Source organism: Falco rusticolus, chromosome 4, assembly GCF_015220075.1.
Source record: "Falco rusticolus isolate bFalRus1 chromosome 4, bFalRus1.pri, whole genome shotgun sequence".
Classification (NCBI taxonomy): Eukaryota; Metazoa; Chordata; class Aves; order Falconiformes; family Falconidae; genus Falco; species Falco rusticolus.
In genome coordinates, this window is record NC_051190.1 from 110,859,892 (window position 1) to 110,873,668 (window position 13,777).

The window sequence follows — 13,777 nt, forward strand, 5'->3', positions numbered from 1 at the left end:
CAGACTGCCAGTGACTTTTAATAGCACTTCCTTCCTACCTGGCTTTTCATTTCTCATTAAAGAAAAAAATATTAAATGAATCTGCAAAGAAAATTGAAAGTTGGCAGCAGTAGTTTCCCAGGCATAAGACTACTCAAAGCAAAGCTAGATAATAGTGGTAACTACCTACAGCCTAGTAGTATATTTTACTTCAGCCTAAGAGAGACCAAATTACTTTATAAACTCACAGACATGTTACGCGGAGATACTATTTAGCCTACCAGTAAAATTCTGGAATCTGGAGGGGGGAAGGGAGAAGGAAAGAGGACATGCCATTGATACTTCACAGTGCACAGCTGTTTCAGAAAAAAAAAAAGTTAAGAAGTAAAGAAAGTATTCAGCTGTAGGTTGAATATATGAAAGTGGTGCACAAAACCTGGCCAGGTCACAAGGCCATCTGATTTCTTCTAATCACAACCAGGGATCAGGTTTCTAAATTTGTACCTTATCTAGGTTCCTATCGGTGTCTGAAGAATGCAACACCTGGCTCAAAGGTGAGGCAAAAGTGACTTATAGCAAGGCCAGGTGCAACAACTCTATGGATGCAAAAGCATACATAGCCATGTGCTGCTTCCATATCACGAGGTCTCAAAAGCATGCTGCACCTGCGGGTACAATCGCAGAGGCTACAGCTGCGCTGTTTATGGTTATCTACACTGTCTTTGTGGCTGTTTGATTGGGCACAACTTCTTTTGTCCCAATACAGGACAGAATACGGTCCAGTGAGCACCGGGTGCAGGCTCCAGGGTCAGAATTTCCGTTCATTGTTGCTTCTAAGGGAGATGCACCCACTTTAAAATCACCAGTACGGTTGCTCACAAGAGCTCGTGCTTCCAGCTGTACCCCACACCATTACTGGTAAGGCCAGCAGCCGACAGCTAATAGGCTTGTTCCTCAGGCTGGAAATTAATTGAGACCCTCCAGCTGCAAAGCAGTCTATGTCAAAATCAGGCTTACAATGCCAAACACTGAATGCAGGTATCAGCTGCCAAAAAACTTGAATTATTAGAAGTTTGGATCCGAGGTTCCCAGTTACGAATGGGGAACCCCAATGGTGAAGGCTGACCTCTGCCCCTTACAGCAAACACAGCCCTTTGCCAGAGCCATGTCCTTCACAGCTACAGTCTCGGGAGTAAGACCTAGTAAGAAAGAATGGGATGTCAAATCATCATAGGGGCTACGTCATAAATTAGTCCTTCCAGGGTTGGAGAAGTGTTTCTGTGTCGAACCGAAAGCCAATGTAGAGTTGGCAACCCCTACTGGGGATCCATCCCGTGGCTGGGATGTCTGCTCTCTTCCACTCACAGAAACACAAGGGAACGTATGGTTTCATACATTTATCTTCTGTGGCATGACCTTTTTTCCTCTGCATAAGGGAAACGGAGTGCTAAAAAAATGCTGCCTTTTTAGTGGTGTATTAATCACCGACTGCAAATTTGCAATCATCTAAACTAAACACTTGAGTTTGATTTTTATTTAACAGAAATCTTTAGCCCAACAGGTATGATTTGTGATTATCACTTACATTTCCAGTGTAGTAGATTAAAATGACAGCTTTAAAAAATCATTATGCAGTGCACTAGAAGCCCTCTCCTTTTATTACAATCTATTTTTCCCTAAATAGGAATATTAATTCATTGAAATATATTTCATTAAAATGGATGTTTATTGATAAATATTAGAGAACCATATTATTATAAGAACAGAACACAATAAAGCATGTATTAATTGACCATCAATACAGTTCTTGGGAAGCTAAAGTTACACAACCTTGATCTTCTTGAAGCATGTGAGGTGCGTTTTAATAGATCATTAAAATATGGCACATTGTGCCTCACTGCAGTGCATTATGGAGTGAAACAAGCTGCATCTCACTGAGAACATATTGACTGCTTCTAGCCTGAAAAATGGATGAGAACACTGTGTTCCATACATGTGGGGAGAACCAGAAAATTATGGCATTTCTTCCCAGTGACACAGAACTTTATGGGAAGATGTGAGTCATACTGGGTAGGAATCTGTTGCCTGAACTAAGACATTTTTGACACTGCAGGCAGCCTGCGTGGTGTCCAGCTGTCTCTCCAGGAGGTGCCAGCCTCTTCTAGATCTCTTTTCATCTTCACTGTCATTTCTGTGCAGATGTCTTATCTACTTTGTGTCATCTGAAGGACTTCAAATGCCTACTTGTTGGCACCTGAATGACTACCACTGCAACCCCTCCCTCCCATAATAAACCTGCTAGACCAGTACCTACATACTTCAGCCGTGACCTATGGATAGACAGGTAGATAGGTAACCTCTCTGCAGCACAGTTTTCCAGACTTCCCACAGAGCTTAGCTGCTGAGGCATTCTGGTTCTTCCAAGGTGACAGGAACCAGGTAACAGAGCTGCTCTCAGTGCAGTTGTCTCAGCTGAGACAGCCGATGCTGTTCTCAGCAAGAGCTTTTACTTCCTCAGAGATTAGCTCCTGCAAGGAACAATCAGGAAACCATACTGTTTCCGTGAGCTCTCTGGCTCTTCCTCAGAAGGCAGTGAGCGAAGGAAAGCTGCCAACTAACACCTCATGAAGTTTCTCGAGTGCCCATGTCCTCCCTGTGGATATCTAACAAGGACAGGAGCTTCAACCCAGTGTGGTGACATTTGCTCTTCCTGTCAGAATTCAGGCAGCGTCATCAGAGCTCAGAGTGAGTTTCCACTCATTCTGAAATAAGGGGGGGGAAAAGCTTTTAAATCCGAACAGAGTAATTTAAAAGTGTTCTAAATTTACGTGCTACTCTAATGGTCTCGGTAAATTTTTTCTTCTTTTAGTGTACAAACTTTTACAGCAGAGAGTTTTCTATATTTGTGCCTAGTACTTTATCAGATCTTAATAAATGCATAATAAAAAATGATCCCAAACTGGTATACTGTGATAACTTAGAAATATGGCAATGCTTTTGAGTTTTCTGGTGCATTAAGAAAAGATTACATTAGTGCTTCAAAACCGGAGTGAAGTAAATAGGCTATGACAGTATAAAGAAATGTTGGAGAGAATGGATTCAAGTTAGTAAGAGAGTTCTCTGTTTATTCAGAACTGAGTTTGATGTGCTAACTGTTAAACATTAACGTATTATCTTGATGGATTTTGTACCTACACACTTGAACATCACAGATGAAAAAGGTTTAAAAAGAGTGCATTGTAATATGTGCTTCATGTATTAAAAATGTATGGGCGAAACAGATTGTATTTTTCATCTTCTTCACGTTCTTGTAGTTGTTCTCACAGTGAAAATCACAAATGCTGTTTTGAAGCTGAAAATGAATTGCAGTTGTCATTAAATGTGGGTGTTTACAGATGTTATTAATTGAGAAAATAGTACACTGTTCTCAACAAGAGAATGCTTCATTTATATTCTGGAGAGCTGAAAGCTACCCTAGAAGGAGGGGAGAGCACTTCACAGCTTTTGAGACATGAAGAACATGGCACATGAAGAACTTTATCTCTCTCTTACCTTTTATTTATTAATAACCTGAAATAGTTTTTGCTGTGTTTCAAATTTCTTTTATCAAGTTTCACCAGTAACTTGGACAGCCAAAACAAGGATCTAATCCTTCCGAATTTTTAATAACTCTTACAAAGTGTTGAAAACAGGTAATGTCCAAGGTAGGTTATGGAATGGACAGCACCCAAAAGCTTCTACATGTTGTGTTCACCTTCTAGTTCTGCTGGTGGCCTAATGACACCGGCTTTCATCAGTTTCAGTAGGAGTTTCAAACTTCATTTATCTCTTTGGATCAGGAAACATTTCCAGCAGAAAAGTTTTATGCAAAACACACCTGCTCTTGTAAAAAAAAATTAAAATTGTTTCCTGTTTAAAAAGTATTTTACTCCAATTTTTTTTACTTGAACTGCTTTATGTCAATAGAAATCAGAATCAGCACTTTTGAGTTATGATAGGAAACTGATTGCAGGATTGGCCTGTAATTATCTTGCTCATTCCAAAATAATCTGAATCGTAACATACAATAACATACGACTGACTCTTGTCTTTCAGGAATCAAAATACAGGCTATTAAGGCAGATGTTCCATTAAAGCAAGAATGCATGTAGATTTTGGCAGCTAATAGAGAATGGGCAAAGTACAGAATGAACAATGTCTATATTGAATTTTCAAATTAGCCTGTTAATATTTAATAGGAAAATGTAGAACACCTCTTGTTGTCAAAACATTATATTTTAATTCTCTAGTCTGGTATCCTAAACTGGCATATTTGAGTAGTAACAGTATTTATCCTATATATAATTTCAGTAGTACCAAATAGTGTTGCTATGATGAACACATATGCCAAGATATACCTTACCTTTTTTTGTGTTGTTTACTGTATCTTACTACTTTTTGAAAGACAAATAGAAAGGCAAAAAGTGGCCTATGTCAAAATAACCAAATGAGCAAAACCCCAGTACTGCATGCCAAGACGTACAGCTCATATCTGCACTGATTCACACTGCAAAACCACTTCCCAGCATTGTGGTGTTTTGTGAATATGTTTGACAGCCCAGTAGCAAAGTATATTCCCACTTTGGATGGAACACTGCAGTTCTGTAGGATGTTGGTTCATTGTGAGTTTGTACAGTTGGCAAGTTAATTAATGTCAATCGAGAAGAGTTATAAATATCCTCATACACCACACTCTTCCTTTTGCTTCTTCAGCCCTACTATGTATGACGGTTTTGACCTGGGCATGATCACTAGGTTAGCTGAAATTGTCTTCCTTAAGTTGATCATTTAATCAGTTAACCCTTGCTTAACATGGCAGCTCGTTAGTGAAGGGCATCTCAAAGCACAATTTGTGGCTCAGTGGGGGCTTGCAGACAGGTGGTGACTGCTTTTGTGCTGGAAAATGCTTGGAAAATCACACAACACAATGCTTAAACTAAGATTCCACCTGAGTCACAACATATTTCTTACAGGATTCTTCAGCAAGGTTTTCCAAACTGGGGGTCTGGTGAACCTTGTCAAGAAATGGCTTGGCTGGGTTTGCAAAATACTGGAAAAAATGTGATTGCACCAAATAAATGTTCTTCTTCCAGATGAGATGGCAGCAGCTCAGTGCTTGTAGGGCTGGGCAGGGAGAAGCACTGCAACTGTGTTTGTGCAGCAGAGCTGCAAACATCTTTTATTCGCCTTCAACAATTTGCAGGTCCCTGGTCCATACAAATATCTGCGACGACACGTATAGCAGCTCTCGTTCTGTGCCCCCAAGGGCTAGGTGTGAGCTGACAGCTCTGCCACTGCACCCCTGAGCTCAGCCACGCCTGGGCTTAAATTCAGCTTGCCTGAAAGCAGCCAGGTGAGTCTTCCTACAACCTGCCTGAGAACTTAGATCAACAGCAGATTTCCGTGAGCTTTTCTAGCTGGGGTCTTTCAACTGAGACTTTCAACAAGCTGGTTTCCTCCTGGTGCCTCTCTCTTATTTTAGTGGAAAATACTGAATGCTGCTCATGTCGCTGTAAAGCAGCTAGAGACCTGCACAAGGGATATAAGCACGTGGTGTGAAAGACCGGTGCGTGGCCAGAGCATTTCCTATCAGCCAGCCCCAGGTGCCCGTGTGCTCCCTGTTCACTGCTGCAAACCCTTCCTGAGCAAGCCCTCTGCCCCCACACCAAGTTTAGGTACTTCAGGTACTTACCGCAGAGCATGGCCTCCTGCTCTCTGGGCCAAGTTCAGGAAAGACAGGCACTTCAGTGCCTCAATTTAATTACCCACATTATTTATTGGCTCCCACATCTTTCTATTGATTGTATGTCAGAACCTAATTTAACAGTAGTGGAGTGACAGGGAACAGAGGGCACCCAGGGGCTTAAGGCGCTTACGTGGTTTTCCTAAAATATCCTGAATCGTGCTGGTATTTTTTTTTTCCTCTTGACGGAATGGGTGAATATACATTAACATCAGAACTAAACATTTTGACATGTGAAGTCAAGGAGAGTTTTGCCATCAGCTTGAGTGCAGCATGATTAAACTGTAGCTGGACAGCTGCTAACAAGGTAAAAACATGTCCCTGTGTTCATACATTCTCATGACATCCAGAGCTGTACGTTTACATGCCCAGGAAAGGGCAGCCTTGTTAATCTGAATTACCCTTTGTCTTTTCTAAATTGACAAAAGTGCTGCTCTTGCTGCTACTCCTTAATATAGGGCAGATCCTGTCACCTGCCAGGAGGACGTTTTCTCCATATATTCCACTGCTTATTTGAGATGTTTAAGTAGCATATTAAGTAGGGAAGAGCTTGGTCAGTAGAAAAACACAGTGAACAGATACGTACAAGTCTGAAGATGCACATTCTAGGGAAAAGCCTAGCTTTCCTATGAAGAGAGCTTCACAGAGCAGCTGAAGTCAATTTATTAGAAATTTGACTGAAGAGTTTCTCTCATTAAACTAGAGACTCTTCTGGTCCTGCAAGTGAGCCAGCATCTGATGGGACATCAGATACATAGCCCTCCCACTGCAGACAAATCAGATTCTTTCATGTCCTGAAGTTAAGATTCTTTCATTTGTATATAGACTGTTGTATCACTTTTTCGGTGCCTTACAGGGAGATGCGTCATTAGGAGGAACATAAACGTGGAGAAAGCTTGAAACTCTGGGATGGGGAGGATAGGAATAATAAAAGTAATGAATATAGGTGAGGAGATGAGTGGAGGAAGCAGAATTGATGACTAGAGTATTGATATTGTTTGCGGCTGACAGCCTCGGGAAAACTAATTAGGGCTGAGGAAGCTGATGAATTCCATATGAGAAAATGGAGTTTCAATATTAATAGGCTCCGCTCCATTATTGTCCGATTTAAAATCCGTTAAATTTGAAGGGGCTTAAAGTTTGGGAAAACACATTTTCTTTCTTGTGACATGATGAAGAATGCAAGGATTAGGAGATAGTACTTTTTGCAAGGGTCCAAACCTGTGTGTGTACTGAGGATTAGTACACAGCTAATGCACAGCTGAAGTCCCACTTAAATAATTTCTTTTTTGAGGATTTCCATAAAACTTAAACAGTGAACTGGTCTCTGTTCCCATGAGCTTGGCCATGTTATTTAGTATTTTCTGTCAGACAAGGAAAAAGTGTTACACATTGTATTTTTCATTTGTTTTGCTATTATACTGTTTTAAGAATAACGATTTGCCATTGCTTGGCACTGTGATTCATTTGATTGTTTTCCCTCATTTCAAGATGAATCGTAGTTTTTAATCTGTTTGCTGTCATGTCTCATTTCACTGAAGCACACATATTGCTCTTATTGCCATGCAAATAGGTGCTATATAAATAAAATGTATTATTATGATCATTAAAGTAAAAGAACCCAGAGTCATCTGTTACAGAGTGTGCTTTTTGCCAGACTCGGTGTTCGCGCTCATGGTCCATCTCTCCACGTCTGCTGACAGTGCTCTGGGGAGGCAGCATTTCTGAGCCGCACCGCCTGAGAAGCACCAGGCCAAAAGAGTAAATGCAAGTAATGGGGCAGATTTATCACCCATACTTCCAGAGAATTACAACTTATTTCCTCAGGCAGAAACCGGCGATAAGATTACAGCTGTGAGTTTTGAGCTCATCGTACCTCAGAGGAATGGAGATGGCAGATTAGCACTTGGCTGGGAAGCCTCCCAGGAGCACCCGTAGCCACAGTCTGACAACCATATTCCCCTGTGTCTCTCCTGCACTTACCTGCTGGATGCTCTCCTGTCTCAGCTGCCTCCCAGAGGAGTAAGAACGGCAAGTGCAGAAGCACAAAAGCATTCCCCCGTCTGCCTTTGCCCAGCTTTCCTTTGGTCAGGCAGTGCGTAGAGAAGCAGATGTGGGGATATGGGAAGCAATTTTGGGCTAGGTACAGCTTGAAGGGGCTATAGGTTCTCCCAGTCTTCCTAACAATATTGCCAAAACATAGTGAAGATTTTTGTTTGGGTGTTTGAGTTGCAATCTGAACTCCTGGAGGTACAGATGTGACAGCCAGCCACCTCTTGCTTTGCTGAGAAGGTGAAGAAGAAGGGAAGAAGAAGAGAGTCCCTGGCATGTTCACTCCAGAATGACATCTGCTTGAATATAAGAAACCTCAAGGAGTACGTATTGGAGTGCTGGCTGCATGGGTGTGCTAGGGGGAGAGGAGGAAGAGACCTTACTTACATTCTATTAATTAAGTTGTTCTGTTATAAAACAGAATACATATTGTACTAAATTAGGCCAAAAAATTAAATGTGTTTCCTGGATGCCTGGGTAAAAGAGGCTGATCTATATCTGTTCCAAACACACAGTGATTTATTGTGTTCTCTGGACTCCTGAGAGAGGCTGGTTAGCCTGCATTGGTCACATCTTGCTGCCGCTGCTTTCTGTGCTGGCGTGTAATCTACCTATGGGCTCTAGATGTCCTAATCACTTGTGTTCTTACTGCAAGCCGCGACTAGCCATATTTTACAACACTTCTGAGGGAATAAATATGTTCAGCCAGTTGAATCTGAATGCTCCGGCTTCTTGAAGGTTTTCTTAAAATTTATCACAGCCACCAGCTGGGGTACAGCGTGATCTGCTTCCATTGGACTTTTGCTGTGCATCCTGAGGACGTCTGGATGCAGGGTCTACACCGGGAAGGTTGCACACGCGTTATGGGGGGGTCTCAGAGTGGGAAGAAAAGCCTCGCTGGGTGTAGGGCACAGGAAGAAGGAAAATGCCAAACTTCCGTCACGTTTCATGACAGGGAAATGTTATTTCAAGGTTTAGAACAGGATATGTGGAGAATTTGAAAGCACAGTATATATTGTACTGGGCAGGGAAGCACGGAAGGGAGGACAACCGCTTCAGGGGACTTCGTGGGATACAGCGGCAGGGGAGTGGTGGACCCTGAAAGAGGACTTAGGAGCAGCAGGGGCAAGACATTGTTGAGGCATGTGGAAAAAAACAATGCTTGGGAGCACAGAGACTACAACATATGCATTCAGCGCCCTTGAACACCAACTTACAGAGACACACACCGCAACACAGTCTCCTCTTTCCTTGCAGGACTCTCGGCAGCTGCTAGTGGCACTATCAGGCAGGGAGCAAGCTCCTGAATCCTGGCTGTGGTATCACGCATCATGTCAGCAGCAGGGGCGGCCAGTAACATGCAAAGTGTCTGCGGAGTGAATGCAATGTGAAGGACTCCTCACCTGAGTGCACTGGAGGCTGACAAGAAGCATATGGTGCAGATAATTCAGGTGGCAAATGCCCTCCTAGACCCTCGTGGTAGTGCAAAGGGGCACGGGGAGCTGCAGAGCCTGAGCTGCTGTGCGGTGTCAGCCCGAAGCAAGCTCTGCGGACAGGGCACTGCAGTGTGGACACAACTGTGTGAAGCCACTTGGCAAGGTAAACTGGAGCCCTAACGATCATGCTCCAAGCAGCACGGCTGAGTCACTCCCTTCTGAGCTGCTCTCCCCACTAAGGCTGGGGAACACGGACTGGGGGTCGGGTATGAAACAACCCAGCCTCCCCAGGGCTTCCTAACCCTATCAGCACTGCCTCAGGTCTCTGTCCGAACACCTCGGCAGTTCAAGGCTGGCAAATTACCAACACTGAGATCCAGCTCAGAGACAAACCTCTGCTCTTCTTGTGCATTTCTCTTCTGGCGTCTGCTGAGTCCCTGAAGACACATCGTATGATAAGCTAAAGTAGAAATAATAGTGTATTTTTAGTAGCGACAGCTTCTTTTACCTGGCTGACAAGCCATCCAAACCCACCTCTGGCTTTGTGCAGGAGGGTCAGAAGTGAAAGCTGCCAGCTGACTTTCTTGACAGTCCACTTCTTAATTAAGGCGTCCCAGTGTCCCCCAACATCAGCTTTGTCCCAGTTTTTACATGCGATCCTCTTTTTAATCTGGTTTTTCATAGCCACCCACGGGGATTGTTGTAACTCCACCACTTAACAGGTATCAGCTCCACAGCACCTGCTGCACCTTCCATTTTCCCTGTCTCCATGCTCTGCCTCCAGGCAATCAGAGGACGGTGGCTTTTTACTGGCAACCTCTGCTCAGCAAGGAAGGGACATCCCCAGGGCTGCCATTTTAAGCACAGGAATACCAAGACACTGTCTTCCTGCTGTGGCGCTTGATTCATGCCAGGAGCGTTCTGCAAATTTACTGAATTTCATTGATCTGCCAAAGGAAAGCAGCAAAAAAAGCTGTGACTTCCCTCATCCTAACAAAGAACCTTTCCCTCACAAGGGAAACACCAGGTCTTTTCTATGATCAATACCACTGCCCGTATTGATGGGACCTTTAAATACAACCAGGCAACATTTGATGCAAGGTAAAAACCAGGCTCTTGCTGTATTGCTGATCTAGACAAACTGCTGCTGACTCATTGCCAGCTCATGTGGAATATAATCATTTTAGCTGTTTCCTGGTGGTGGGAATTTTACACCTCCACTGAGGTGTGGTGTACGACGTCGAGGGACAGATCAGTGCAGCTCCCAGCTGCTGAGCACATGCAAGGCATTTATGCTGGCCTGAAATAACTCCACATGTCTGAGGAAAACCATCTTACGTGCCACAGGAATTGTCTGGGGACTCACTCGCCGAGGTTTGACTGGGGATTTTTTTATAAAGACTGATATATTTCATTTTGGTTTTCAAGGAATTGAAACAGACGTCAACAACAAAAATGCTGAGAAACAGCCCACGAGAAGGAAAGCTGAGCAAGGAGGATTTGTGGGAGAAGTTATCTGACACAGACAGCGCAAATACCCCCGCAAATGGCCGTGCCACTTCAGAGCTGAGGCTCCAGACTCAAGTGGCTTGAGCTTGACGGATCCATGCGGACTGTGAGGGCAAAGCCTAGGCTTGCCTCTGCACTTGGGTTTTCCTGCCAGGAAACCAGGATGCTTCCTCCAGGCTGAAGGCACAATTGCGGACAACTGGAGACAAGCAGGGAACGTTGCAGGGGGGTGGGGGTGGGAAGTGCAGCCACAACCACAAATGAACATGGCGATGTGGGTGCACCTGCTGACTACCTCAACCACGGTGACACATGGGGCTTGTAAGGAGGCTGAGGCAAGGGAAACAGCTAATTAGCTCTGGACTGAAAAACGGGGAAGGAGGGCCTTCCTCTCTTACTTCAAAGGTAGTCCTGCCTCTTGATGAAAGTGGTTATTTGACAGTGTGAGGTCCCTTCCAAAATTTCCATGCATAACAAGTTATCATCAGTATGGCTGAAGATCCTTTCTTACCAACAAATGCGGAAGAAAAAGGAGAAAATCTATCCAAAGTTGTTAAACTGTTACTTACCACTGAATCTTAAAGATAACTTCAAAACCACTGTGTTTTGACTTCCATGACAACTTGCTCAAGAACAAGGATATCCATCATCAAATAGATGCTCTAAAAAAAATCCCTCTGCAGAACTTCAGCTACTTCAGCTGAGCAATTCAGACTGTCTGTATCTCAGTAACATCTGGTATATGTGTTTGTTGCTCGGCTTTGGTTTGTAAATATGTTTGCTCTTAGCGCCATTTGTTAATACAATTTTCCTTGTATGAGTGGTTTATTTTCCACTGTGTGGCACAGTTAAGAATTTCCCATTCTTAACAACATACCTTAGCAGTTTTGTCAAAATAAATACATCCATTAAAAGCTAATAGATAACTGGTATTAAATTGCACTGAATGTTGGTGTTTTCTAGATTTAAGTAATCCTGAGTAGAAACTATTGATTTCACTGAGCTGTGACTGTTCAGCACTTCTGAGACCCAGGTCCATAAAGCGATGTTGTTTTTATAACTGCCCAAACTAATAGCCTTAATGCCTAAGAATTGTCCTTTCCTCTCTTGAAAGTAACGATCATGTTCTTATTGTGACTCTTACGCTCCCTGCGGATTTGTTTGCCAAAAGACCAGGGCAAATCACCACAGTCCCTAGCATACCACCATTTAAAAACAGCGTGACAGCACAAGTCTGTACATACTCTGTCTTCATCACATCAGAGGCTGAAACTTCCCGGCAATTTGAGAAAAAGCCATTAATACTTATAGCCTTCTATTAGCCAAGCCAGATCTGTTTTAATTTTCCTTTGGCAATTGCAGTAGCTCCTTCAGACTGCACGAGCAGCTACACCTGAGCGGAATCCAAAAAGGACACCTTGCTTCCACCGCAGGAATGTTAACCCTTGCGTGGTGGCTGTGAAAGAGCTCTTGGTATTTCAGTGCCAGGGGAGTCCTCCTGACAGTCGCACAGCTAAAACTGACTTTAACTCGCAACAGAACCACTATTTCAGCCAACATAACCGTGAGTGTGAAAATTCACCTAACCTGTGCCACACACCAGTGCTGAAAAGCCTTGTCAGAGGCAGACGCTCCTTGTTTATTCTGCTCAGTAGAGAAGGCACAGTGCAGTCTCCAAATGCAAAATTTATTGGTGCTATGAAATCAGGTGTTTGTAGAGAAACCAATAATACCACAAGGTAATAATCTGGTTCTGATGTAGCCCATTTCTAGGCGATTGTTTTTGGCAGTCTGAAGTGTCGCCCCAAAACATGATTTTCACGCTGCTTGTCAAAGCGGTGAGTTTGCAAAATCATCTGGGCCCTCCCTCCTGGAGTCAGTTCACCTGAACTGTTGAGCGATGGTGTCTCCCCTGACATTTCCCTTCTGAAGGTGATGGCAGAGCTACCTCCAACCAGTTGTCTCCCCCCCACCAACACCACCTATTTTTGTATTCTGTTCTCATCTCAATTCTAGTGAGAATCGTGCTTTGCAAACTAAGTAGGGGAAAAAAATGCAGTACTATCTGCATTCGCTTTTATTTTGTTCATGGTCTGACCACCCATCTTGAAAACTTTGAGTTTTTCCTTTCTTTTAAAGCCGGCACATTAAGGTTCACTTATACTTACAAAAACATATATGTTGAAGTTGCCGTCTTTGAGAGCATCTGATTGTTATTCTTTGACAGAGCTGTCACTAGAGGGTCCATTTTGAGCTTATTCATTGAAAGCCGTGGCAGCAGCAGCCAGCCTTAGCTCAGTTCTGCCTCCAGAGATTTGCAGAGAAGCTATTTGGAGTTTATCACACAGTTTTGCAAAACACTACAGCCTCGGCAAGCTGTCATAAAGAGCCTCTCATTCCAACTGGGCTCATTTACAACTAGTATTTTATTACTCTTTGCTCTGTTTTACCCTGCACCTTGCAAAATCTTTCTTCACCTCTTTTACTCTGTTGATAGATTAAAAAATTCTGAAATACGACTCTGAAAAATGCTTGGTATTTTTCATGCATTTATAATTCAAGAGCTACCCAGCTCCAATCAGACCGAAACTCTTTGATGCTGAGCTGTTCCACGTCCCGAGCCCCGCTGGCCAGGGCTGGCAGCCTTATCCCGAGCTGGGCCACCGAGCAGAGCCGCGCTGTGGGCCAGCGACTAGTTCCCACCTGTGACCGTGACACTTGCGGACAGTCCGCCACTTCCACCTGCTCTTTCCATAACAGAGTTTCTTTTTTAATTTGAGCACCAAAAGCCAACTGGTGTCTGAAAAGCAATGCGCTTTTCCTCCCAGAAGGTGGATGGGAGAGCAAATAAAAAAGTCCACGAGGCCAGTTTCAGCCCTGTACCTTGCCCTGCGTATGTTGGCTCTGCCACAAATCTGTCTCCCAGGGGAACTCCACCGGGAGCTGGCACAGCGGCTCCACGCAGCCCTTTCTTTGGCATAGCGTGACAAGGGATTTGAGGGTGTTCCAGGTCAGAAGC